General features: G+C 46.1%; 1 long non-coding RNA gene across 1 annotated transcript; it reads left to right on the top strand.

Annotated features, from left to right (window-relative positions):
• Window positions 1–2,377: 2,377 nt before the first annotated feature.
• LOC114905587 lies at window positions 2,378–26,209 on the top strand. The gene is made up of 5 exons (XR_003796304.1): window positions 2,378–3,891; window positions 4,927–5,056; window positions 23,159–23,235; window positions 24,616–24,704; window positions 25,487–26,209. It is a non-coding gene; the product is annotated as an uncharacterized LOC114905587 (long non-coding RNA).
• Window positions 26,210–27,104: the final 895 nt, after the last annotated feature.

Below are 27,104 nucleotides of genomic sequence, written 5' to 3' on the forward strand. Positions count from 1 at the left end.
TATCTAAAGTTACCTATCTATCTATTTCTAACTATCTGTATCTGTCTGGTTACTCAGCTTCCCCACCCTCCGTGATCTAAATTCTTCAGGTATCAGGTGCTCAGCAAATATGTGATGGCCATGAGTCCTACTCCCATTCTTTCTCAGGAGAGACGGAAAATAAGTATTCAGGTCCTCTGAAGGGAGCTCAGAGAGAATTACTAAGTTTGAGGCAGTTTCTGTGGCTACCATTCTGGCTACATGAACAACCAAACCAGGGTTCAGGGAACTTCATTCTGGAATAGGAAGAGAGGGTTCAGTGTTTGCCCTGGGAGAAGTACCCCCATTCTAGTTGCCTCTCTCCTGAGCAGCCACTACTGCTGCAGTGTTTTCTGTCAAAGGAATTCCAAGCAGCATGCAGAGGCCTGAATGCCAGCACAGACCTAGGGACCCTGGAAGCACTTGATATCGTTCTTCCTGCTGGTCCTCTCAACACTGAGGTATTCAGAATGAAATGATGAAGGAGGTAATCGGGGCCCTCATCCAGGTATCTGTAGAAGGCAGAGGGCAGTGGTGAATGGCCTTTTTTTGACTTTCACTATGTGGACTGGAAGGCTTTCAAGTTGATGCCACCCTGCTCCAGGACCTAACAGGAGGCCCATTTTTATGGCTGTTCAGCCACAGCCCCATATACATGGATGCTTTGCAGGAAGGTCTGGAGATTTTGCAAACTGATTTACTAGAGTGGTAAGGAGAGCCACGTGGCCTCATGGCCTCGTAGCCTCGGTGAACATTGGATATGAGGAGGGAGTGTCCAGTCAGAGCAGGGTGAGGCCTGTGACTTAGAGTGATGGCTCAGTGAGAGCCAGGTCAGACAGAAACTGGTTTGTTCATGGTTCCTCTTCCTTCCCCATTGGCCTGAGGTTGCGCAGTTGGCCCTCTATATCCACAGGTTCCATGTGCACAGATTCAACCAACCGCGGATCAAAAAAATTCCAGAGCTTAGGAAAGGTAAAACATGAATTTGCTGCATGCTGGCAACTGTTTACGTAGCATTTACATTGTACTAGGTATTGTAAGTAATCTAGAGGTGACTTAAAGTATATGGGAAGATGTGTGTAGGTTATATGTAAATACTGCACCATTTTACATAAGGGACTTAAGCATCCTCAGATTTTGGTAGCTGCAGGGGGTCCTAGAACCAATCCCCTGCGGGAGAGACAACTATCTCCTGAGAAGACGACGTGATGTCAAGGGAAGGGCAGGGAAGTTGGAAGACATGGGTTTATACCTGTGTCAGATCCTAGTTTAGGATGTTGGTCAAGCCTTCTATATACTTATTATTTCATAAAATTTTACTTTTTAAATGAAAACGGCATTTTGTTTCATATGAGATTTAAACATCAGACAAAATTCCATTGTTTCCATATTACCCAGAGATGACCAACGTTCACTTTTTTAGAATAGGTGTCTTCAGATAATTTTTCTTTTTTTCTTCTTTTTTTTTTTTGGCCACACCGCACGGCATGCGTGATCTTAGTTCCCCAACCAGGGGTGGAACCCGGGCCCCGGCAGTGAGAGCGCTGAGTCTTAACCACTGGACCACCAGGGAATTCCCCAGATAATTTTTCCATGAAGAGTCCTTTCTAAGCTTGTTTACATGTTTATAAAATGGAGATAGTGATTCCTTCCTATCAGGGCTGCTGTGAGAATTAAGAGAGACTGGTGAGCATGCCTAACATTGATTGGTTACAGAAGATGGTCCATAAACATTTGGAACAGTCTATGTTCATGGTCCATAAACCATGTTACAGAAGATGGTCCATAAACATTTGGAACATGTTTCATCTTGTTTTAAAAAATCAACTCTGTCTACTTATTCAGCTTTTAAGCATCCTTACTGAGTTTTCCATCATTTCCAGCTGTTTCTTTTTTTATAAATTTATTTATTTATTTTTGCTGTATGCGGGTCTCTCACTGTTGTGGCCTCTCCCGTTGCGGAGCACAGGCTCCAGACGCGCAGGCTCAGCGGCCATGGCTCACAGGCCCAGCCGCTCTGGGGCATGTGGGATCCTCCCAGACCGGGGCATGAACCCGTGTCCCCTGCATCGGCAGGCGGACTCTCAACCACTGCGCCACCAGGGAAGCCCTGTTTGTTTATTTTTGCCTGTGTTTGGGTCTTCGTTTCTGTGCGAGGGCTTTCTCCAGTTGCGGTGAGTGGGGGCCACTCTTCATCACAGTGCGCGGGCTTCTCACTGTCGCGGCCTCTCCCGCTGCAGAGCACAGGCTCCAGACGCGCAGGCTCAGTAGTTGTGGTGCACGGGCCTAGACGCTCCGCGGCACGTGGGATCTTCCCGGACCGGGGCTCGAACCCGTGTCCCCTGCATTGGCAGGCGGATTCTTAACCACTGCGCCAGCAGGGAAGCCCCTCCAGCTCTTTTTAAAGCTGGCTCATGATGGTCAGAAGGGTAGCCTTCTGGTGTGACATTCCTTTCTAGAGATGCTCCTCTCTAGTCAGTGGTAAACAATAAGCTAATGTCCCCATTCAGCTAGATACACTGCTAATGAGTAACAACCACAATATATTAGATTCCTTAAACTTGAGATGCTTGAAAAAGGAGGGCAAGTGATGGCTAGGGGTGGAAATTTTGTGGACAGTATTTACACTATTAGGTGTATCCTCAAACTCATGAGAGGTGACTGTAGAACGGCCACTAAAAAGAATGAAAGAGTTAATCTCACAGGAGGAAGTGACCCGGAAGGAAAGGAGACCATTATACTGCAAAAGGCTTGGAGAAGGACTGCCCCACCATCCCTTCCAGGTCTCTCTGTGATTGTGCCCTTGGAACTAAGGGGAAGTTCAGCTTCCTGCAGAGGGCACTTTCTGTGTGAATCCATGTTTGGTAGCACCCTAGATAGCTGGTATCATGCTGCCACGCAAAGGACATTTATTTGTGTAGCTTTTTTTTTTTTTTTTAGCCGCGACACGTGGCTTGCGGGATCTTAATTCCCCGACCAGGGATCGAACCTGCGTCCCCCTGCAGTGGAAGCACGGAGTCCTAACAACTGGACCGCCAGGGAATTCCCTGTTTAGCATTTAGAAAGAAGAGATGGATTCAAAAGTTGAAGGAAGTACCGCGTGGATGGAGCCCGCAGATACTGCCCCTTCATGAGATTCAGCAAAGTTCCTGAAAACGGGTCAGCAAAAGGGCACTCTTTTCCCAAAGCTGCCATCCCGTTACAACACCTTTTAGCTTCAGAGCTCATCTTCCAGGTCCTCGTCTATGCTGACCTTCCCAGGAGAGGTCAGAAGCATGGAACATGGGTCCTGTTTTAGAGATTTTTTTTTTAAGGCAAGTGGCAGGAAGACCTTTAGATGTGAATGGGCAGAAACAGGAAAAGAATCGAGGATTCCTGGTTCCAAGTTCAGATACTCCAGCACCCTTTGAACACAGGGGCTCCAGGAAGAATGGACATTCTTGTCCCAGCTGTTGTGGCACAGGATGTAGAAGTTGGGGCTCCTAGCTGACTCATTAGTACCTCTTCTTCCCTATCAACCCTCTGCCACAGCCTCGCAGGGGCGCCTTGCTCATGCATCCTGACCACTCACATCAGCCCTCATCATCTCAGACAAAGAAGAGACGTGGGCACTAAGGAAGGAAATGGCAGGAGGGAATGGAGGGGAGATGTCATTCTGCTTCATACTCACCTGCCACCTCCCCAGCGTGTGGCTGAAAGACGAGAACTCTGATGCTTTTCTGAGGACACAACAGGAAGACATCACACAAAAGCCCGGGGGCTGGAGACACAGGCCGGATATTCACTCGGGATAGAATGGAGAGGCAGAACACTCCAACTTCAGATCCCACAGGCGGAGATGGCACTGAGGAGACGAAAGCTGACCTGAGCCAGGTGTGAGGGGTGTGGGCTCCTATCCCCACCCCTGTGCTCCGGCCCTCAGCAACTGAGGGACATCAGGGAAAAGATGGGCTGAGCAAAGAGGATGAGAAAGGAGCCAGGAGAGCAGAGGCCAGCGGTCCTCTTGCACTCTGATCGGTCTGCATTTGTGATGCCTGAGGTTGGGAGTCAAGGAGTCGGGGAGCAGGGGACCGCTGCCCGCTGTGGCCGAAACGCTAGGGCGTGTCCGCGTGTCCAGGCCAGATCTGTCCAGCTGCGTGCAGGGCCTGGCTCTTCAGCTTCTCCCTCCCAGAAAACAGCGAGGTGACTGCTACTCAAGAGCCTGTTGTGTGTGTGGGGGGGTCCGTTCCAGCCCTTCCCCCACTCCAGCGGCTTCTTCCTCCTTCATTGCCTGGCTCCCTCTGCCATGGCCACTGCCAATAGTGAGTGTAAACTGTCCCACTGTTCCCAGAGGAACGGCCACGGTGACTGAGAATGGGCAGGCAGGGCGGGAGAGAGAAGAAAAAAGGAATCATGGTCTCATCTTTGTCAGGAGATTTAAATGCTCTCCTTGCTACCTTCTCTCTGTGTCCTTTGAAAATCATTAAATGTTAGGTTGTCGGTCACGTAAAGGAGGGGACTCCCTGCCAAAGTCTGTCCCAGGCTCGGCAGCCGGACGTAGTCGCTTCTAAGCCCTTCCATTCCCGTGGCCGTCTTCGCCTCTCTTCCCTCCCTCTGTGCCCCCTGCTTCTTACTACCATCGTGGTGCCAGGCAAGGGATGCAGCTGTGGACAAAGTGACAGGGAGTCAGGGAAGCCCTCCCGAGGGTCGACAATCATGAGCGTGTGAGGGGGAGAGGGCGGGAGGCGAGGTGAGAGGAGTGGTGGTGAGCACCCTTCACCCTCAGATCTGGACAACCCGGGGGAAGGAGGGAGGGAGGTGGCCAGGCCAGCTTCCGGAGGGAGCTCTGCTCCAGGGTTGGGATTTAGGGGGGAAGTGGAGAGGAAGAGCCACGAAACACCAAGAAACATTTCCCTCGTCCCTCCTTAGGCTCTGGTATGGCCGTGTGCGACTTGGGGTGACAAGAAGGAACTGACTCCGACCCAAGGGCTGCAGACACCTCAGAGGAACTCGAGTTTGGTAGCAGAAGATGTCATGGCTGAGAGCATTCTCTCTTCAGGTAGTACCCATATATCTGCCATCCCCAGGCCTCCCTTGGGGAGGCTCTCAGCTTTCCTAAAGGGTGTTATTCTGGGTTTTCTTCTTCACCTTGTGCCCCATTCACTGGAGTGTCAGCACCTTATTTTTTGGGCATTCCCCCTGTTGGAGCTGGTGCAGGATCTCACACAGAGTAGAGGTAGTATGGGCGTAAGCTGTCTGCAGATTTTTGTGTGTGAGAGAAATAAACCTAAAGGGATAAATGTAACCCCCTGCCAAGATTGAAAAATAATCATCTCAACTCTATACATTGTTTGCTTTTAAAATCCTTGCTACAACAGGGAAGCGGGAATGTGAGCTGAGAAAAATACAGCAGCATAGGGCAGTCTATATGGATTATACTCTGCTTTGTCCAGTCCCCACTCCCACAGATCCTGACACAGTGGGTGAAATCTTCCTGAAAATTCTCAAGTATGGAGAAAATTCTCAAGTCTTCAGGCTCAGTGGACATAGGCCTACCCAGGGCCAGGCTCCTAATGGTCCTTGTGCAAAGACTCTCCCCCTCCCCTGCCAAAGGGATCCAAAGCCTTTTCCACCCATTTTGCTGGCAAGGGCCCCTCTGGGAGCTGGGCATACCCACGGGATAGATCAGCACACAAAAAAACATTGGATTGGCCAAAAAGTTCGTTCGGGTTTTTCGTAGCATCCTATGGAAAACCCGAACGAACTTTTGGGCCAACCCAGTATATCAGTATCTTTCCTTCAGTGGTCTTTGACCAACCTGGGAAGCAAGGCTTCCTCATCTGGGGGTCCGTGGATGACTTCAAAGGGCCTTCAAAGTTTTGAGTATGCGGGCAATTGTCCAAAAAGCTAGCCCATACCTTTTTGGGATTATCAAAAGTCTTCGTGACCCCCAAACATTTAGGCACAATTACAGCTGCAGTTACTTAAAGCTGTATCCCCGACTCCCTCAAGTCTTGTAGTGCATTAGGGTTGAAAGAGCCCTTGGAGAAGCCGTGGAGACCATGCCCCTGGTTTTACAGAAGAGGCAACTGGAGCTTAGGGGGTTTCCTTTCCAGGACCTTGAGGCAGAGGGGGGATTGGAATAGAGTCTCCCAAGCCCCAGGCCTGGAGACTAAGGTCCCTCTTTCTACACATCACAATACCTTCACCTCCTGGCAGTGGCATCTCAGGAAATGTTATCACTCTCAAATTATGATCTCTTGCCTGTCTCTCAGGGGCTAGGAATTCCTTTTTAGTGATGGTCTGTTCTGTTCTAGGAGGGCTCCAAACTCTATTCTTTCAGGATAACCACTCAGGCAGGGATTCCACTCCTGAGCTCTTTAAGAAAGGGCTTCCCTGTTAACGGGTTACTGTGTCCTTCAAAAGTACGTCTTGTCCCTGTACACAGACTGTGACCAGATAATCATCCCCATTCTAACGCCCGAAGGGGTCTGGGACTTGTGGGAGAGTCACAGGAAAAGCTGGACAAGAGGGGCATGTCCCTGGAGAGGCAGACTCTCCTCCAAATACCCCCTCCTCATTTTTTTTTTTGGCTGTGCCACGCGGCATGTGGGATCTTAGCTCCCCGATCAGGGATCGAACCCGTGCCCCCTGCAATGGAAGTGTGGAGTGTTAACCACTGGACCGCCAGGGAAGTCCCCCACCTCCTCGTTTCTGTGCTACATATTCATTAATTGTCCTCAAGCACCATGGTCACCAAGTCAACTCTTCCACTCAATTTTCAACAGCTCCCATATCGTTTAAGTCCCACTCCCTGCTTTGGCTCAGTAGATCACGTGGCTTCACATGATCGCCAACCCTCTCTCCTCTCTCCCAGCTCACATATTGTTGCTGCTGAACCAGGCTGTTAGTCTGTCTTCAATTATTCTTTGCATTTAGTCCCCAGTGTTGCCTCCTGGCCTGTCCAAATCCTTCTTTCAACATCGCATCCCCCCTTCCTCCTTCTACCTCCGCCCCAAACTCACTCCATACTGACTGTCCTTTCCACTAGAACAGTATTTAAAACCCAGATTTTGCTAAAACACTGATTGCTGGGCCTCACCCCCAGAGTTTATGCTCCAGTTAGCTGGGGGTAGGGCCAGAAAACTGGCATTTCCAGCAAGTTCCCCCGTAATGCTGATGTGCCAGCAACCCCACTTTGAGAACCTCTGCCTTAGAACCTGTCTCATGTACTTTCTCCTGAGGGCAGAGGTTGTCTTAGAAGCTTAGTAACTCTATCAGAGGCTGGCCCAGGGCTGCATAGCAATCGAAACTCCCTGAACATATGGGCCTGACCACTTTAGGGTTAAATGTGATCTTAATCTGCGCTTTATTTCTTTCTTTTATAAATTTATTTATTTTTATTTATTTATTTTTGGCTGTGTTGGGTCTTCGTTGCTGTGCATGGGCTTTCTCTAGTTGCAGCGAGTGAGGGCTACTCTTCGTTGCAGTGCACGGGCTTCTCATTGCGGTGGCTTCTCTTGTTGCGGAGCACAGGCTCTAGGCGCGCGGCCTTCAGTAGTTGTCGTGCGTGGGCCCAGTAGTTGTTATGCATGGGCTTAGTTGCTCTGTGGCATGTGGGATCTTCCCAGACCAGGGCTCGAACCTGTGTCCCCTGCATTGGCAGGTGGATTCTTAACCGCTGAGCCACCAGGGAAGCCCTGTATTTTTAAAAGTTATTTTCTAAGTGTTTACCCTGGGGACTACACTTGACATATTAAACTTTTAACAATCTAGTTTGAATTAATAGCAACCTAGTCTCAATAGTATACAAAAGCTTTGTTCCTATACAGCTCAGTCCCCACTCTTGTCGTTATTATTACAAGTTAAATTTCTATTTATTGTTTCCATTAACATAGATTTATAAGTATTGTTTTATGTGTTTGCATCTTAAATAATGTAGGAGAAACAGAGGTATTACAAACCGTAAATATGATAAAAGTGGCTTTTATATTTACCTGTATTGTTATCTTTACCACTGTTCTTTATTTCTTCATATGACTTACATTTACTGCCTAGTATCCTTTCATTTCAGCTGGAAGAATTAACTTTAGCATTTCTTCTAGGGTAGGTCTACTAGCGATGACTTTTCTCAGCTTTTTTAAAATATGGGGATGTCTTAATTTCTCTTTCCATTTTTTTTTTTCGGTACGGGGGACTCTCACTGTTGTGGCCTCTCCCGTTGCGGAGCACAGGCTCCGGACGTGCAGGCTCAGCGGCCATGGCTCACGGGCCCAGCCGCTCTACGGCATGTGGGATCCTCCCGGACCGGGGCACGAACCCGTGTCCCCTGCATCGGCAGGCAGACTCTCAACCACTGCACCACCAGGGAAGCCCTCTCTTTCCATTTTGAAGCATAGTTTTGCCAGATATAGAATTCTTGGTTGAGAGATTGACAGATTTTTTTTTCTGTCAGCACTTTAAATATGTTATCCCATTACCTTCTGGTCTCCATGGTTTCTTCTGAGAAATTGACTGCTAATCTTATTGAAGATTCCTTTCACTTGATGAGTCACTTCTTTCTTGCTGCTTTCAAGATTCTGTCTTTGTCTTTTTACAGCCACTGTGTCACCATGAGAGAGTTCTGAGTTGGGTGAGAAAAAACCTGCACCTTGTATCTGTCCTCAGGGAAACCCTAGACGGGTCAAAATAGACAAATATAATTCCTTGGGAACAAGGTCTACGCTGTTCCTCCAGAACAAGATACCTACACCAGGAATGAGGGCTACTGTCTTCAAGACTATCACCATGGAGGGGAGGGGAAGGGGGCAAGGCTCAGTTAAAACACCACAAAGCCCTCCTGTCGAAGGCTTCTTTTTGTTGATTCAGCATTCATTTGGTTGCTTCAAACCTTTATTTCCTAGAGTCTGACCAATTTAGTTCTGACAGTGTTTGCTCATTTTGGTGTTTCTGTGGAAGGACAGGCCCTTCAAATTCCCTACTCTACTACTTTTGTTGATGCCACTCCTCTGTATTCTACCTGTCTATTCTTGCCTGTTGTCTATTTTTTTTCCATTATAGCCCTTAACATATTAATCATAGCCATTTTTTTATTTTTAAAATTTTTTACTTTATTTTTTTATTTTTGCTGTACGCGGGCCTCTCACTGTTGTGGCCTCTCCCGTTGGGGAGCGCAGGCTCCGGACGCGCAGGCTCAGTGGCCAAGGCTCACGGGCATAGCCGCTCCGCGGCATGTGGGATCTTCCTGGACCGGGGCACGAACCCGTGTCCCCTAGCATCGGCAGGTGGACTCTCAACCACTGCGCCACCAGGGAAGCCCAATCATAGCCATTTTTTTTTCCTTTTGCAGTATGTGGACCTCTCACTGTTGTGGCCTCTCCCGTTTTGGAGCACAGGCTCCGGACGCGCAGGCTCAGCGGCCATGGTTCACGGGCCCAGCCGCTCCGCGGCATGTGGGATCTTCCCGGACCAGGGCACGAACCCACGTCCCCTGCATCGGCAGGCGGACTCTCAACCACTGCGCCACCAGGGAAGCCCGATAGCCATTTTTAATTCCCTGTTTGACCATTCTAAACTCTGTGCCATATCTGAATGTTGTTCTGATGTTTGCTTTGTCTCTTCAGACTCTGAATATTATTTCATTCTAACATGGATTGTAATTCTTTGTTGAAAGCTGTAATGATATATTAGATAACAGGAACTAAGGTAAATAGGCCTTCAGAGTGAGGTTTTATGTTAATCTGCCTAGGAGTTGGGCTTTGTTTAGTGCTTGCTCTAGCTGTAAGTGTCAGACACATCAATTTCCTCTAGCATCCTTATTTTTATCTCCCTTGTTGGCTTGGTTGTCCCTAAAAACTCCTTCTTAGAGTCTGGACCTTGCAGCCTTTTCCACTGCAGTGTAACAGTATAATAATCCCCTGTTCTTATACTAGATCCTGTTACTGTGGTGTCATTATGTGGGGGGAAGCGAAGTATTATGTTATCAATCACCAGATCCTATGGATTCTGCTTCCTTATGTTTTCCTTATCTCTTTTCCCTCTTCATCTGCTGTAGCACTATTTTCTTTTTTTTTGTGGTACGCGGGCCTCTCACTGTCGCGGCCTCTCCCGTTGTGGAGCACAGGCTCCGGACGCGCAGGCCCAGTGGCCATGGCTCACGGGCCCAGCCGCTCCACGGCATGTGGGATCTTCCCGGACTGGGGTACGAACTCGTGTCCCCTGCATCGGGAGGCGGACTCTCAACCACTGCGCCACCAGGGAAGCCCTGCAGCACTATTTTAATTCAGGCTTTCACTCTATTTTCTGTCTAGATTAATGTAGTGGACCTTATCTTAATCAGAACTCCATGCTTTTAGTCTAAGAAATCAGACTGTGCATATTAGTGCACAGAAATCAACCACCTTGTTTTCAATGGCTGCAGTGTAGTTCATGGAATGAACTCACCATGACTCATTCAGACAGGCCCCTATCGAGAGACATTGTATCAATCCCAATTTATATCTCGCTGGCAAGAGGGACAGGCAGGTTCCAGGAGGATGGCAAGAATGAAAAAAGAGAAAGTGAACACAGTCTAGTTTTTTCATTGAAGAAAGTAAACAAGGAAAAAGCATCTCGAAGGGTAGAATTCTTACTAATGTTTTGTTGAAAGAGATAACACAGAGAGATCCTCTAACTTGGTGTTTCTAAACTATTTTCTGGGAGAGTGGGGCCCACAACACACTTGGATCAAATAAAATCTTTCTTGAAGGTCCAATATGCAAAAATAGTGGACAATAGGAGCTGCTCTGGCAGAAGGATAGGCTAAGCTTAGAGCCACCCCTACCAGCTTCCTGCAGATAGACTTCAGGTAATCTATGAAACCTAAGAGAGAGATAGGAAGTTATTGGTGCATGTGCTTTTTCACTAAGGAAATCCATAATCCCCATGGCCTATAATTTTCATTTGATTTTAACAAGGAACACTGATATGCTAAAGTTTAAGAATCTGTTCTCTAGGGGTTCAAGGGGCATATTTTGAAAACCAATACTCTAGTCCAAATCTCTACCCATTTATAAATTAGAAGGCTAATAATGCTTGCATTTGGGTTGAATGGCTTATTTCGTTCATAGCTCTTGCTGTAATTGGAAATTGCTGTCTCTTTATGTATGGTGTGTGACCCCCCGCCTCGCCCTAGCCTGTGTGTTAAGCTCACTGGAGCAGGGATCTTGCCTATCATGTTCACTGTTAAACTCATGGAACATACAACTGGCAGTGTGAGGGGTACATAGGAGACTTTCAATAAATATTTGAGGTAAACGTGAATGAATAAAGGGCATTATCAAGAAAGTGAAAGAGCAACCCACAGAATGAGAGAATATATTTGCAAATCATATCTATTAATAGAAGCAAGGGTCTAGTATTCATAGCATTATTATTTGACGAGATTGGGGTGTTCCCTGGAAGGTTCCATTTGCAAACCTGATTTTATTTGTCCTGACTTGGAGTTAACCCAGGGTGAAAAGCCTTTCCTGAGGCCATTTGTCGAAAAGAAAGTTACTGGCAATTGGCTAATTTTATGGCTGCCTGAGGCTATGGTACACTTGAGAAGGCTGATGCTTTTGCTCTGGCTGATCTTGAGTTTCTGTGTAAGCAAGAATTGAGACTAAAGTAGACTTGTAACCTGTCTACATGTGCATTGAAGGTATGACCTAACATGAACACAAAAGTTGGGAGACTTATTGATTCAAGATATTTAATAAAATCTATTTCCAGTTGTTGGTTCACCACAAAGGTAACTGAGAAGAAACTTCAGTGACCGCAAGTGACAAAGAATACAAACAGTAAAAATTCATTCGGGAAAGTCACTAAACAAACAGCAACAACAAAAACGATAAAACAAACAAACTCCCAACAACAACAAACCTGGAAGAAGGGGAAAATGTGACTTCCAGAGTTGGCACATTATAGTATTTGAAATGTATAATTTAAGCAAAATGATCGAGGCATGCAAAGAAGCAGAAATGTGTAACCAATACAGAGGGGAGCAAAGCAGTTCATGGGAACTGTCCCTGACAAGGCCCAGATGTTGCCTTACTAGATAAAGCCTTTCAAGAGCTGTATTGAATGTGTCCAAAGGTATAAATTAAAACATGCTTAAAAATGAAAGGAAAGTAGGAGAGCAATATCTCACCAAACAGAGAATATTAATGAAGACGGGGAAATTATAAAAAAAAAAAAGAACCGAGTGAAAATTCTGAAGTTGAACAATACAGTATTGGAAATGAAAAGTCCCTAGAGAATCTCAAAAGCAGATTTTTGCAGGCTGAAGAGAGAATCAGCAAGTGTGAAGACAGCCTAATGGAGACTATCCGGTTTGAGGAATGGAAAGAAGAAAGGATGAAGAAAAATGAATAGACCCTCAGAGCACAGCAGAAGTGATGCTTTATGAATTCCAAGGTGAGGTCATGTAAGACCATGGAGTGTGCATTTTATTTTTCACTAGGTATACAGTGGAGAGATTTTGTGCCCCAATTAAAGAGTCTGTGGCTACATTAACTTAATGCTTGTTCTTAATCTGTATGTTTATATTTACTTTGGAGGTAGAACCACACTGTTTTGATTACTGTAGCTTCGTAGTAAGTTCTGAAATCAGAAAGTGTGAGCCCTCCAACTTTTCTTCTTTTCAAGATTGCTTTGGCTATTCAGGGTCCCTTGAGATTCTATAGGAATCTTAGGATGACTTTTTCTATTTCTGCCAAAAAAAAATGTATTTAGGGTTTTGATAGGGAGTGCCTTGAACGTGTAGATCACTTTGGGGAGTACTGACATCTGAACAATATTAAGTCATCCAGCCCATTTACATGGAATGTCCTTCCATTTATTTCTTTAATTTCAGCAATGTTTTATAGCTTTCTGTGTACAAGTCCTTTGCCTTCTTGGTTCAGTTTATTCCTAAGTATTTTATTCTTTCTGATGATGTTGTAAGTGGAATTGTTTTCCTGATTTCCTTTCGGACTGTCCATTGTTAGTGTATAGAAACACAATAGACTTTTGTGCTTTGGTTTTGTATCCCGCAACTTGGTGAACTCAGTTATTTGTTCTAACTGTTTTGTGGGGGAATCGTTAGAGGCCTCTGCTTTTTAACTGTCTTCATATACTATACCTTCAAGAGAGATTTCTTTGACCCAAGTGAACTGCAGCCTTTACCCATCCAAAAAGTAGCTTAGAAATACCCACCTAGATATATACCCACCTATCCGTCTCTACTTATAGTTCCAACATTCCATTTGTGAAACTCCTATGCAGCAAGATATTTTCTCTATTTACTTTCTTCTTTAAAAAAAAAAGATTGTGTTCACCTGCACTTTTTCAATGGCCTAATGGCAGTCTCACTGGCACTATTTCTCTCAGATCACTCATCCTGCTAGAACATGCAGCTGCCCACCACCCTGGCCAATGTGTTACAAATTGGAAACACTTAAGTGAATATCAACAGAGGCCTCCCTGAATAAACTATAGTGAATCCATTCCACAGACTACACTGAAGACACTGCAAACAATGTGATGGATTTCTGTGCACTAATGTGCAAAGATGGCCATATATATTAATGAATGAGAAAGCAAGTTTGGAAGACAATGTACATAAAATAATACCATTTTTCTTATGCTGGAAAAATATTTTTATGTTGAAATATCTGCATGGATACCCAAGATATAAAAAGGGCCCCTCTAGAGAGTAGAATTGGCGGGGGTGGGGTTCAGCTTGTACTTTTCACTCTGTTCGCTGCACATTTGATATTTTTCAGAGCTACTAAAAGTTTTATGTCATGCTAAACATAGCCCATGAATATACATATATTCAGTGTGAACCAAAAAATATAGTCAACTAAATGTCAGAGGGGACCTTTGATGTTTTTCTCTGTAGCTCATATAGCCTTAACTTGTTAAAATCTCATTACTGAGATATTTGCTGCACTGGGATGCAGAGGATTCAGAAAGTGATTGTGAAAAGCAGACAGTGCCCATTGAGAAACAAATTTGTGAAGTTTTCAAACTAGGATGGAACTGCGTCTCAAGCTCAAATAAGTGACTTTGAGCCATATGGAAGTAAACAGAGCACAGACCTACCTCCAGATTGTCAAAGACTCTCCTGTGTCTTTCCGTTGGTAAAAAGGGAGGGTGGCAATTCGTGGACGCTGCAGTGAGAGATGTCAGCTAACAGCTCCGCAGCAGCCTCGCGTCGCAAACTTCACTAAGCCTCAGCCACCTCTGCGGGGCTCCAACTCCTCGAGCTCTGCTGGCAGAGAAGCTGCAGGGAGATTCCGGCACCTGGAAGCCGGGGCCCTGCTGAGGGAATAATGCTGCTCAAAAGCCGTCTCTGGGGGCTTCCCTGGTGGCGGAGTGGTTGAGAGTCCGTCTGCCGATGCAGGGGACACGGGTTCGTGCCCCGGTCCGGGAAGATCCCACATGCCGTGGAGCGGCTGGGCCCGTGAACCATGGCCGCTGAGCCTGCGCGTCTGGAGCCTGTGCTCCACAACGGGAGAGGCCACAACAGTGAGAGGCCCGCGTACCGCAAAAAAAAAAAAAAAGCCGTCTCTGGCAAACTGCCATCCTGAGCAAACGCCCGGCGCACGGACTCCCGCGCAGTAGGCGCCCGGGGCGAAGCGCAGAGGTCAGGAAGCGGCCGTGGGGCTTCGGGGCCGCGTGAGACTGGCCTGTGCCTGCCCTTCCCTGCCTGCGTCTCCCGACCCCGCCGCCGAATGGACTCGGAAACACTGCGACTTGTCTCCGGGAGTTGCTTGAGGGTTAAAGGACGTGGATGCCTCTCAGGCTCTGAGCCCAGTGGTTGGCACAGACGAGCGCTCAGCACCCACGGAATCAATGCAACCAGAGCACGGACGCCACCCTCCCTAGCAAACCTCAATTTAACAGATGCCCGCCAAGAAAATGACGTCTTCTCAGTGTCCCCCGAGTCATCCCCTCGGTGCCAGACTCTGGGGCAGGTTTCTAGGGCACAAAGGTGAGCAAGTTAAACACGGCCCCTGCCCTCCGATGGGGACAGATATATGATTCCTCCACTTGGCTTCAAATACGCGCGCGTTTGTCAAGTAAAATCAGGGTCACCCTCAGATGGGGCCGATGCACCGTAGGGGAAATCTGGAAAGTCATCTGCTGCAGGAGCAGCTGGGGAAATGCAGGGTCGGGAAGCGCCCCCATGGGCCTTCTCTGCGAGGGTGCTGTGGGGGGACAAGGGGACTGAGAGGTACCTGGTGGGAGCGCTGGCTGCCCTGGGCATTCCCCCTCCGCGGGGTCCCCCTCCTCCGGAAAACGGGCACCGCCCTGGTCAGAGGCCTGAGCCTGGTCACCACAGCCTGGGCACGCGCCACACGAGATGATGCACGAGGCTGACGCCGCTGCCTCGCGGATGCCCTCTGGCCACAGCGACCTCTCGGGGCCTGAGCCTCCTGCTGTCTGTCCTCAGCCTCGGTGCCCCCAAGGGACCCAGCTTCCACCCTAGTAGGTGACACGGGCCCCATGCTCCAGTGTGTGGGTTCATCACATGCAAGGCCCACCCCTGTGGCCGTCCAGCCAATGAGGGTGCAGCTGGCGGGCTCCTGTGGCAGCTCTCTGGAGCTATCCAGATGCGGGAGCAGCCTGTGCAAAGCTTCTGAGGCCAGAGTGTGCCTGATGTATTCAAGGAAAAGCCAAGTGCTTGGAGCAGTGTAGGTGAGAGATAGAATAGTAGGAAGTGTGATCAGAAAGAGAATAAGGATTCAGGCTTCTACTGTACATGAGATCTGAAGTCCCTGGAGGGTTTGGATCCTTAGAGAGGATTCTGTCTTATGTTTTGGAAGGACGCCTGTGGCTGCTTGACTGTGAACATGTTATAATGGGCTGAAGAGTGAAGCAGGAAGGCCAAGTAGAAAGGTACTGCTTCATGCCTGGGCACTGTGGCGGAAACTGTGCGCCCTTCATGCCCTGCAGAGGGAGACGGCAGAAGAGCTGCAAAGAGGATCATCTGATGGAGGAGATGGAAAGGGAGATGCCCGAGAACCAGGGGAGAGCAGTGTTCGGACAACGAGGGGAGGTCTATAGGGCGTGGGGGGCATGGTGTTGAGTGCAGGGGGCTAGAAATGTCTACTGGGCTTAGGTGATCACCAGTGGCTGTGGGATGGATTTGGGCAGCAACAAGTCACAAGGGGAGAATAGAGAGTGTGGTCTGTCCTTTCAGCAAGTGGCAGCATGAAAAAAAATGAGAGAGATGGGGAAGAATAAAGGCAAGGTTTTTCCTTAACGTACTCGTCATGGTTGAGCCTTTAGAGCGTGTGCTCTGTGCTGGTACTGTGCTGAGCGCTTGACTTGCGGCAACTGATTTCATCCGCCAAGTTTTTCATGGTAGGTGTTATTATTATTATCCCCACTTTATAGATGAGGGTCCTGAGGCTAAAGGAAGTGGAACAACTTGCCTGACGGTGCCAGCCAGGGGGAAATGGGATGTGGGCCTGAGCAGTCTGGCTCCATCATTGGTGCCCGTGAGCACAGGGTCACGCTCAGCGGCCAGAGCCTGGAGACACCCATCCTTCTACTCCTTCCCCCTTCGTTCCAGAAACACCCCCCAAGAGAGTGGTGAAGACCCAGCGGAGAGGGGTTGGTTGACAGATCAGGAGGAGGTCTGGGGTGTGTGCTAGCATCTTTCCCTGGCTTTCTGATCCTTGTAAGCTGTGAGTCGGTGTATTTGCTTCTTGCTCCAACTTTAGGGGCAGTGGTTTTCCTAAATTTAACACCTGATGTATCTGAAAAGAGTTGTTGATTTTCAATTTGTTCATCTTTTTTCTTGTTATGAGGATGAGAGTCATGACTTCCAAGCTCCTTACTTGCTGGGCAGGAAACCTGGTTTTATTTTTATGTCGGAGAATGTTCTGGTTTTTAGGATATATGTGCTAAAAAAAATTTAGGAATGAGGTGTCATGAGATTAGAAAATGTCTTTGAAAAGGTTCAGCATGTTGGGGAGGAAGAGATTTTCCTCTACCCTTCTAGCTTTTTCTGGCTGGTCTAAGAATTAAACTTTTTAAAATTTTAATTTTATTGGAGTATAGTTGATTTACAATGTTGTGTTAGTTTCAGAAGTAATAAGACTTAAATTGACATGAGACTGATTAACAGGAGAAAATCACAGAAAAGTTTAATAATGTGTATACATGGGAGAGACCCCAGGAGAACTGAGTAATTCCCCCAAATGGACAAAACCTTCATCTTAAATACCAACTTCAGCTAAAGATAGGAAAGGATGTTGGCGGTAGGGGTTTGGAATGTAAAAGGGGAGGAAGGCATTCCACATGAAGATGGAAAAGCAAATGTTCGGTAAACAAATGTTTGCTGGGCCCTGCAGAGACAATGGGACCCGGGGTGGACTCTGATCTCTAAGAGTTGCCCCCCCCCAGACCTAGCCCATATTCTTACAGATGTCTCTGGTGATAGTTCTATTCTGAGAACAAGCCCTGTATCTAAATTCTTTAGGTGGTTAGGGGGAAAGTCAAAGTTTCTTCTTGAGTCTTTTGGACCTAAGAGACATTTTGGAGTGGCAAATTTTGCTCTCCTATGTGCACAGTGTTCATGGCAAGAATGTTAATGATAGTTGTGTTTAGATGGTGAGTATTTGGGTGTTCATGGTGCTATTCTTTCAATTTCTCTGTATATTTAAAATTTTACATATCATTTTGAATTTAAAAATCAAAAGGAAAATAGGAATCTAATCATGTGAAGGAGCATGGAAGTGACTATTTCCCTAAGGGAAATTGTCAGCCTGGTGAGGTTTGACTTCCTTAACTGACAAGGTGAAAGAAACCAGAGGCACACAACATGGGGATTCTAACTCTGCCAGAAATGATCTGGGCCCCCAAGTTGTTATGATCTAACGGCTGGGAGGAACAGGAAGTGGACTTAATATTGGGTGGAATTATAGATTACTTTCAAATACCCTGGTTTGTGTAGGGGCCTCAAGTTTTGCACTTGGTTTTCTTGGACCCCATCTAGAATGACCCCAGGCATCTGGCAGAAGCAAATAAAAATCCTCTCTGGAGTAAGCTGCTAGCATTCTAGGTCTCAAGTTATTCTTACCAATATATTTGAAACACAGTGGACAGCAGGAGTGCAAAAACACGTAGGCACAGATAGAAACAAGTCTCTGTGAATGCAAAACCAGCAGAAACGGAGTCACTCTACCCAGTTTGACAGGCACTTGCCAATAGGTTTTGTTTTAGTCTGTTCAGGCTGCTCTAACAGAATATCATAAACTGGGTGTCTTATAAACAACAGAAATTTATTTTTCATAGTTCTGGAGGTTGGGAAGCCCAAGATCAAGATGCTGACAGATTCAGTGTCTGGTGAATGCTCACTTCCTGGTTCTTACACAGAGGTTTTCTTGCAGTGTCCTCACATGGCAGAAGAGAACTCTGGTCTTTTCAGCTCCTTATATGGGCACTAATCCCATTCGTGAGGGCTCTACCCTCATGACCCAATCACATCCCAAAGGCCTCACCTCTAAATACCATCACACTGGGGGTTAGGATTTCAACATCTGAATTGGGAAGAGGGGGAACACAAACATTCAGTCCATAAGTTTGTTTTGTTTACTCTGTGAAGGTCTCTTTGCCACTAATATTTTATTTTCTCATTATCATATTCTGCTTCACAGGAAATAGTTTGCATAGTCAAAGAAGGAATTACTTTGGTGATTAAAGGCTGTTTAAAAATGCAGATTTTAAGTAGGTAAACATCAGGTAGATCTGGGTGGGCCATATTCCAAGTCTGGCAAAATCCACTATTAGACAAATTGTAAAAGAGGCAGAGAAGAAAAAGACATTAGGTAATAAACTTCTAATTGCATATTAATTACATGTTGATCATGTAATATTTACTATGCCTGGAAAGCATCTCCAAACGACTTATTCTGTAATGACTGAATAATAGTGATGTGGTTAGTGCTTTCATTTGCAAGAGTGTATCTCCAATACTGAATAAGATAAGCCTGTTCTAAAATTTTAAGGTATAAGTAATATTTTAAAAATATTATACTTGATTATACTTACCAAAGGAACATTAATTTTTTTATAATTCTTTTTTGAATTTTAGAATTTTATTTTTTTATACAGCAGGTTCTCATTAGTCATCCATGTTATACATATTAGCGTATAAGTGTCAATCCCAATCTCCCAATTCGTCCCACCACCGCCACCATCCGCCACCGCCGCTTTCCCCCCTCGGTGTCCATACGTTTGAGGAATGTTGTTTTTTTCCCTTTGTATTAAGTATGGATTTAGTCTTTTACCTAAAAAGGAATTAATGTGATCAAAGTGATTAACTCCCGGGACTTCCCTGGAGGTCCAGTGGTTAAGACTCCGCACTTCCACTGCAGGGGGCGCAGGTCCTATCCGGGGTCGGGGAACTGCAATCCCTCATGCCATGCTGCAAAAAAAAAAAAAAAGAAAAAAGAAAGAAAGATTAATTCCAGCCATCACTGTTGATTCATACCTAGTATCCAATCAGTCGCTGAAACTTTTGCTTCTGTCCTCCTCATTGCACGGTTGCCGGAGTCAATGCGTTCAGGTGAATTTGGGGGAAGACCAGTAGGAGGCTCCACAAGAGCTACAGGAGGTCCTTTCCTCAGGCTGCCCTGGTGTTCCAGAACCTCTGGGTCTGCATAATGGCTCATGGCTGGTAATTGTGTGTAAGGATGATTCCAGGGCAAGGTACACTTACGTCCTTGTACAGTTGACTTATAATTTGCACCTGACTATGCTCAGCTGGCAGAAAAACACGGACACAGTGGGTTAATACTTCCACATATTTGGGGGGGGGAAGTCAACCCATAACCCCCTGTTTTAATTTATATTGGGCTGTATTAACTATTTTATGTGGGATTGAAGGTCCAAGGGCTTCCATTTTGTAAAACCAATTGTGCCAAAGACTTTATCTTTCATTGAATCAGAGCATAGTTTTGGGTAATTTGACTATGGGGGAATTTATGCAAGGCAACAGTTCTGATGGTTAGGGTGAGGCATATTTTTGTCCTTTATTTTGTGTTTGATAACTCTCTCCTAAAAGTATAATTGGTACCTTTTTAAGATTTAGTGAAAATCTCCAGGTATAACTGTGTTCGTGTCCTAAGTCTGATGCTGATTAAGGCTATGAAGCTTTGCCAATTGGTACATACTGAGATGCTAAAGTTAATTCAGAACCTCTCTTGTAGAAGTACAAAAGCCAGTTAGCATAATTTAATCTTTTGTTGCATAAATTCTTTTAGTAAATTTTGGATTTCCAATTGGGTAAAACTATGAACCTCTGTTTTAGTTTTTTGTCCCCCTCACCATCCAGTGTTTTGCTTTTTGAGTAGTTACTGGATACTTCCAGTGTCCTCTCTGTTCTGCTTAACCCCGAATTTGGTTTAGATATCAAGACAGGTTACGCCTTACATGCATTAAAGCACTAGTAACAGGATCACTACTCACATATTGAGGCTTTCTTGGGAGACCAGGGCAGCCTCCCCAAGTAGGTCTGAAAATGGCTTGAGTGAACAGGGAAAGGAAATTGACTTTGGGGCTTTATTATGCTTAGGAGATGGAGCTGGGGTGAGGGATTTTGCTTCCACTGGGTGGGGCTGGCATGGTTTGAACTTCTGGCTTGCATCAAAGGAGGGAATATATGTACCACATCTTCTTTAAAATGATGTGGTCCATATATACAATGGAATATTACTCAGCCATTAAAAAGAGTGAAATAATGCCATCTGTAGCAATATGGATGGACTTAGAGATTGTCACACTGAGTGAAGTAAGTCGGACGGAGAAAGACAAATATCGTATGATATTACTTACATGTGGAATCTAAAAAAAATGGTACAAATGAACTTATTTAGAAAACAGAAACAGACTGATACACTTAGAGAACTGAACTTATGGTTACCAGGGGGAAAGGGTGGGGGGAGGAATTGGCTGGGAGTTTGGGATGTACACACTGCTATATTTAAAATAGATAACCAACAAGGACCTGCTGTATAGCACAGGAAACTCTGCTCAATATTATGTTTCTAAGTGGGAAAAGAATTTGAAAAAAAGTTGTAATAAGAGGGAGAAATTGGGAAATGTATTCCACAATGAATGCATAATCCATGTACACAAAATGCTAAATAAAAACTAAGAAAAAACAGAGACATATAAAAAAAGGAGGGAGTACTCAGGCTCTCTTATCAGCTTGCCCACATGTAGGGGAGAAGGGGAAGGGGTAGTAGTAGGGCTTAAAATCTCTCAGCAAACATTCAAACCGAAGTAGAACACGTTACTACAGACGTTTCCTTGACAAACTCTGGGGTAGGAGCAATTATGACCTTCACTTTACAGATGAAGAAATGTGGCTTAGATAAATCATATTGTCACAGTGATGGGATTTGAGCACACATTTATTTTATGTCAGTCAGTGCTTGTGTCTTTAACTGATATAAGGTAAAGTGGGGAACATTTGCATTAACAACAAGTTGATTTCCAAAGCACGTGAGCAGAGTGTTCTTATTATGTCTGGATTCCTGTAAATTAATGAAAAATGTTGCACCAGTTATGTACAGTATACAATTACCCTTTAAATTTCAGGATGTTACTGCTGGTATATGAATCCTTATTCCAGTTGGACATGAAGTTCACCTTTACCTCAGTGCCTCGTACTGCATTAATGAAAATGTTCTGGCCTGAGGACACACATGTCCCTCGCTGCCACCAGCAATGCTGTAGACAGAGGCTGTAGGTTGGTGTGTCTGTAGGCTATGGAACTTCACAGTCTTGTGCCTGACTTGGGGCAATGACTCCCTGATCACCATTAGTATCACCAGCAGCAGTGCTTCTGGCCTAGATGCCCATACTGGCACCCATCCTGGTCACAGGCATACCTCGGGATCCCCAGCGCCAGCGAGAACTGGAATTGAGGTCATGCATGGCTGCAAGAGTAGTTGTCCTAGCTCTCTGGGAATATGGCACATGCCGAGTTATTCCAGCAATGCTTCTCAACAGCAGATGCTAGCAGAACTTTCAGGGATACAAATGGAATGTTCTCTCCTGAGAGAATACAAGTAATTGCATAGCCAAGGACTTGACCATCAGCGTGATGTGGAGACCAGCTCAAGACTCGGGAGCCCCAGCCCTTCTGATACTGCAAGGAGCATGAGCTTTGCCTCACTCCAAGACCTCTTCTTTGGAAATGGGCTGGAGAGGAGGGGAACAGTGCCACTGGGGAGATGAACTTTGAAGGGATTGGATATACAGTAGATCCAACCAAGACTGAGCCAAATCAAAGAGGTTGGCTGAGATGAGCACAGTGATGAATGCTAAGGTCATCTGAGCACTCCCTGCATGCCAGACACTGTTCTGAGCACTTTAGTAGTATCGTCTCATTCAATCTTCACAAACTCTTAAGGAAGGAAGTGTTGTCCTCTCCGTTTTACAGAGGGGGAACTTGTGGATCAGAGAGTTTAAGGGACTTGCCCGAGATCCCACAGAACCGGGATTGGAAATTAAACAGTCTGTCTCCTGAGCTTGTACTCCTAACACTTCTGTGTGCAGCATCATTTTCCTAATGTGGACAAATGGTACTCACATAACTATTACCCAGCAGGGCTGGAGTTTATCAAGCCAATTCATTTTGTGATGGCAGATAAAGATGCTACGTTAGCTAGATGTATCTGAGTGTTTTATCCCAGGAGTTGTTCTGATAAGCCACATTTCTCACAGCAGTAACAATTGGTCTGGAAGAGAGAGCAAAAAAGGGGAGAAAAATTCTTTTGCCCCTTCTCCCACTACCTTTCTCTAGGTCCCAGGACCTGATTCATTAGGCACCAAGAGGAGTCATGGTGACGCACAATGGCTCAGAACACTGTGGCCACGTGCAATGGCAAGATCTGACAGTGGCTGCCACCACCTGAGTTACTCCATGTTCAGGGCTGAATACACTGAATTAGAGGTGCTGGAAGGCAGGGCAGACATTACCTATGTTTGGGTACCACCTGTGTATCTGTTGCCTGGACACTCAGCTCTCTTCTCTCAGGCTTTTCCTTGACTTGAGCAAAATCTCTCCATTAAAACTTCTCCCATGGGAGGAATTACAAAAAGTGTCCTAACAGTGTTCATTGCATTTCAACAGGTCCACTGGGTACTGTCAGCGATTGTGGTCTCAAGATCCAATTACCCCGTGAAAGCTGCAAGGCAATTCAGTCCCAGGTAGGATTCTCTACACTTCCTTGATCTCTGGATCCAGCCTTGGCAATGACTCTCAAATGACTGCTTTTTGTTAAACACCAATTCACATAAATGGGGTGTTTAATTGTAGAAGATATGGTTGTGAGTGGTCAGACTTCTCACGCCGTATTACCTTGTGAGTGTCTGATATAGAACAAGTATATAGTTAACATTAAAGTGTGTGACCCATGTGGATATTGTCTAGAAGTAGGACATGGATTTTTACAGGATGTTTTTACTAACAGTGAGGACAGGGCTTTGTGTTTCTTACAGTGCTGCTGTTTAAGGAACTAAAATGACTATTATGATGAAATGTGCCTTGCCCCCATATTGGCTGTCCTACTCAGTCTCACATAACAACTGAGGAAATTGAGACACATATGTGGAAGAGGGATCCAGGTCACACACACCCTTCCTAGAGTGCAGGGAAGGCTCAGTCATCCAGGTTTCTTCTCACCCATGTAGAACCATGTAAAGGCACTAAGATACTGTTTTCAGTGTTCAAAACAAATAGAAGGAGGGGAATTGTTTCTTTGTCTTCCACAAGGATCAAGAGGAGGCAAAATGAAGGGGTGGAAGGTGGGGGCTCTGAAGCCAAACAAATTGGGTTTACACCCTGGTTCTGCTACGCACTAGCTATGTGACCTTGGGCCAATTACATGCCTTTCCCGTACCCCAGTGCCCTGCTCTGGGTAAATGGGCATGACAGTGGCACTCACCAAACCTGTTAAGACATGAAATGAGCCAGTGTATGTTAAGCCCCTTGGAGAAGTGCCTGGCGGGCAGACTCCCTGAGCAGACGTCTGCTGCTGCTGCTGTTGCTATTCTTATCATGAGTGTATTCCTGGTAAAATGGGGAGGACAAGGAAGCCTAATAGACTGGAGAATGGGTGTCATCACCTCCACTTTCCCTCCTGAATGAGAACCTCTTAAAGCCACAGACAGGTAGAGAGTCTTCCCTGGCTAAGTCTGTGCTCTTGCCTTCAACTCCAGTTACAGGTTGGTTGACTCTTTGTTTGGGGGTTTTGATGTCATTCTTCTGAGCCCCAGTGCCCTTCCCATGGAGAAAACAGGCTGAATCTGCGTCAGTCTGCCTTGGTGTTTGCACCTGTCTGCGTCTCAAATGTATGCTTCTGAGGAATCTTGTTTTATTTAAATAATTTTACAGAATTGACTTATATTTTTACATTCCTATAGAAAATACAAGTAAGAATTACATTTATAGAGATCAACTAATAATCCATCTCCCCACTCCTTTCTTATATTCCCCCATCTTACACACCTACACCAGAAGAACTGCCATTAGCAGTTTGCTGTAAAATTTTCAGATCCTATTCTTTGCATTTACTTTTATTGATATAGATGACTCTGAAGAAAGACAAATGGGATGATAAGACACATTGTTTTTCGAGTTTCTTTCTTCAACTACCATTTCTTGGAGATCTTTCCAGGTCAGTACATAGAGGACCCCTTTATCATTTTCAATAGCTGTAATTTATATCATATTATTGATATACTATAATTTATGTACATAAGGAAATTGAAAAAATTGCCTTTGTCTTCTTGAGTGTCTCTTTAGAATAACAAGTCATTCAACCAGATATTTTGCAAAAAAGTAAGATTGGATACAAGTTAAACACAGAAGATATTACATACTTGAAGAATAAAATATGAAATAACAGAAATGATATGTCCATTTCACACTGGCCACAAAACACATGTGAATATCATTTTTTAAACTAGAGGGAAATATGCTTGAAACGTTTTTATGTTTCCTGTTTTGAGACTAAAAATACCATTTCTTGCAGGATAGGAAAACTAATTATTGTCATCGTATCAATTCTTCCCAAAATACATCTATGAATTCAGTGTAAATATAGTCATGAACCTCAACAGGATCTTGCCATGAAATGAGCCGACTGAAGAGACTCTATGTGGAAACAGCCACGATAGTGAGCTGTTTCAAGATATGAAAATCTACATTATAGATTTAGCAATTAAAACAGGAATCAAAAATTTGTCCATGGAACAGAACAGAGATTCTCGACACAGACCCATGTATATGACAGAATGAAGGAAATGATAAGGTTGACATTTCAAATCAGACTATGCCCCAAAGCAAGGTCTTATGACCACTGCTGGAAACAAGTGTGTGTGGTGGGGAGGTGGCCGGGGGGCGGGGCAAGAGGCCCCAGGGTCCACTGGATTAAGTGGGTTTCATCATCTCTTTCAGGCCACCTCGGTCGGTTGTGCTCTCTTCCTGAAGCTGCCTGTGGCGTCAACCAGTCATGGATAAGGGAGCCTCTGAAGTCACTCCCAGGACGCCCCACCCATCGTCAGAAGGATGACAGATGAATACCTAAAACCCTCCCTGGCCTCCAAAAACATAATGAGTTTTTTACTCGGTAGGCAACTGGGGAGGCACAGAAATGATGTGGATTTGTCCAAATGGCTATGGATGCTGACACGAGCTGCACCAGGATGGAGTTGGCCATTGCCAAAAAGTCGTATAACCTACCCGCTTATGCCTATCTGTAATTTTGGAAAATGAAAAAAAAATGTAGAGGACTTCCCTGGTGGCACAGTGGTTGAGAATCCGCCTGCCAATGCAGGGGACACGGGTTCGAGCCCTGGTCCAGGAAGATCCCACATCTGTGGAGCAGCTAAGCCCGTGCACCACAACTACTGAGCCTGAGCTCTAGAGCCCGCGAGGCACAACTACTGAGCACGCGTGCCACAACTTCTGAAGCCCGTGCACCTAGAGCCCGTGCTCCACAATAAGAGAAGCCACCGCAATGAGAAGTCCGTGCACCGCAACGAAGAGTAGCCCCCGCTCGCTGCAACTAGAGAAAGCCCGTGTGCAGCAACGAAGATCCAACACAGCCATAAATCAATAAATAATTGTAGAATAACAAACTCCTCCCTTGTTTCACCTGTTAAAATAAAAGGTGCCTGTCACTCCTTTTCATTTGATATGTTGTTATGTCGATACAGTTTTCCTGGGTTACACTGGAGAGGGGATTCTATTCCTCCTAACAGTCTATGCAGGGGCTCTCAGACACAGCGGAGATGGTGAGATCACACTGCATGTCAGATTTCTTCAATCTTAAATCTGAAAAAAAATGTAATAGTTATGTAGTTCTAGGTCACTCAAGGAAGACATCCACTGCGAAGCAAGCACACTGCTTCTCTGCTGGCCCTGAAACTGCCCTCTCCGACCCCAAGAGACACTCTACTGCTGGGAGGCACCGGCCACAAAGAGCCCAGGCCCAGGAAACATCCCCCATTGCCCACTGGCGGGGGCTCCTGCCTCCAGAAGCATCCCTTTCTCGGAGGCAGCAGGTGGAATCCCTTCCCCCGCCTAGAATCCCAAGGTGGCCCGGCCTGGGGAAGCTCCTTCCATTTCCCCAGGCAGCATCCCCAGCAGCCTGCGGTAAACCAAGCAAACTGAAACAGCACCGCAGAGGCTTGGAAATTCATGCTGTCCTCCCTAGCACAGCCCACGGCAGGAGGCCAGGGCCTGCTCGCCAAACCTCAACAGGGGGACTGCAAGCTAGAGCAGCGGTCCCCAACCTTCTTGGCTCCAGGGTCCGGTTTCCATGGAAGACAATTTTCCCACGGACGGGGGAGCGGGGGTGGTCCAGGCGGTAATGGGAGCCGTGGGAAGCCGCAGACAAAGCTTCGCTCCCTCGCCCGCCCCTCACCTCCTGCTGTGCGGCCCGGTTCCTAACAGGCCTCCGACCAGGATCGGTCCTCGGCCTGGGGTTTGGGGACCCCTGTGCTACAGTACCCAGCTCCAACAGAACCCAGTGTCTCCTGACACGACACCAAAATGTCCAGGACAGAATGGA

Source organism: Monodon monoceros, unplaced genomic scaffold, assembly GCF_005190385.1.
Source record: "Monodon monoceros isolate NGI ecotype Baffin Bay Population unplaced genomic scaffold, NGI_Narwhal_1 Super_Scaffold_22, whole genome shotgun sequence".
Classification (NCBI taxonomy): Eukaryota; Metazoa; Chordata; class Mammalia; order Artiodactyla; family Monodontidae; genus Monodon; species Monodon monoceros.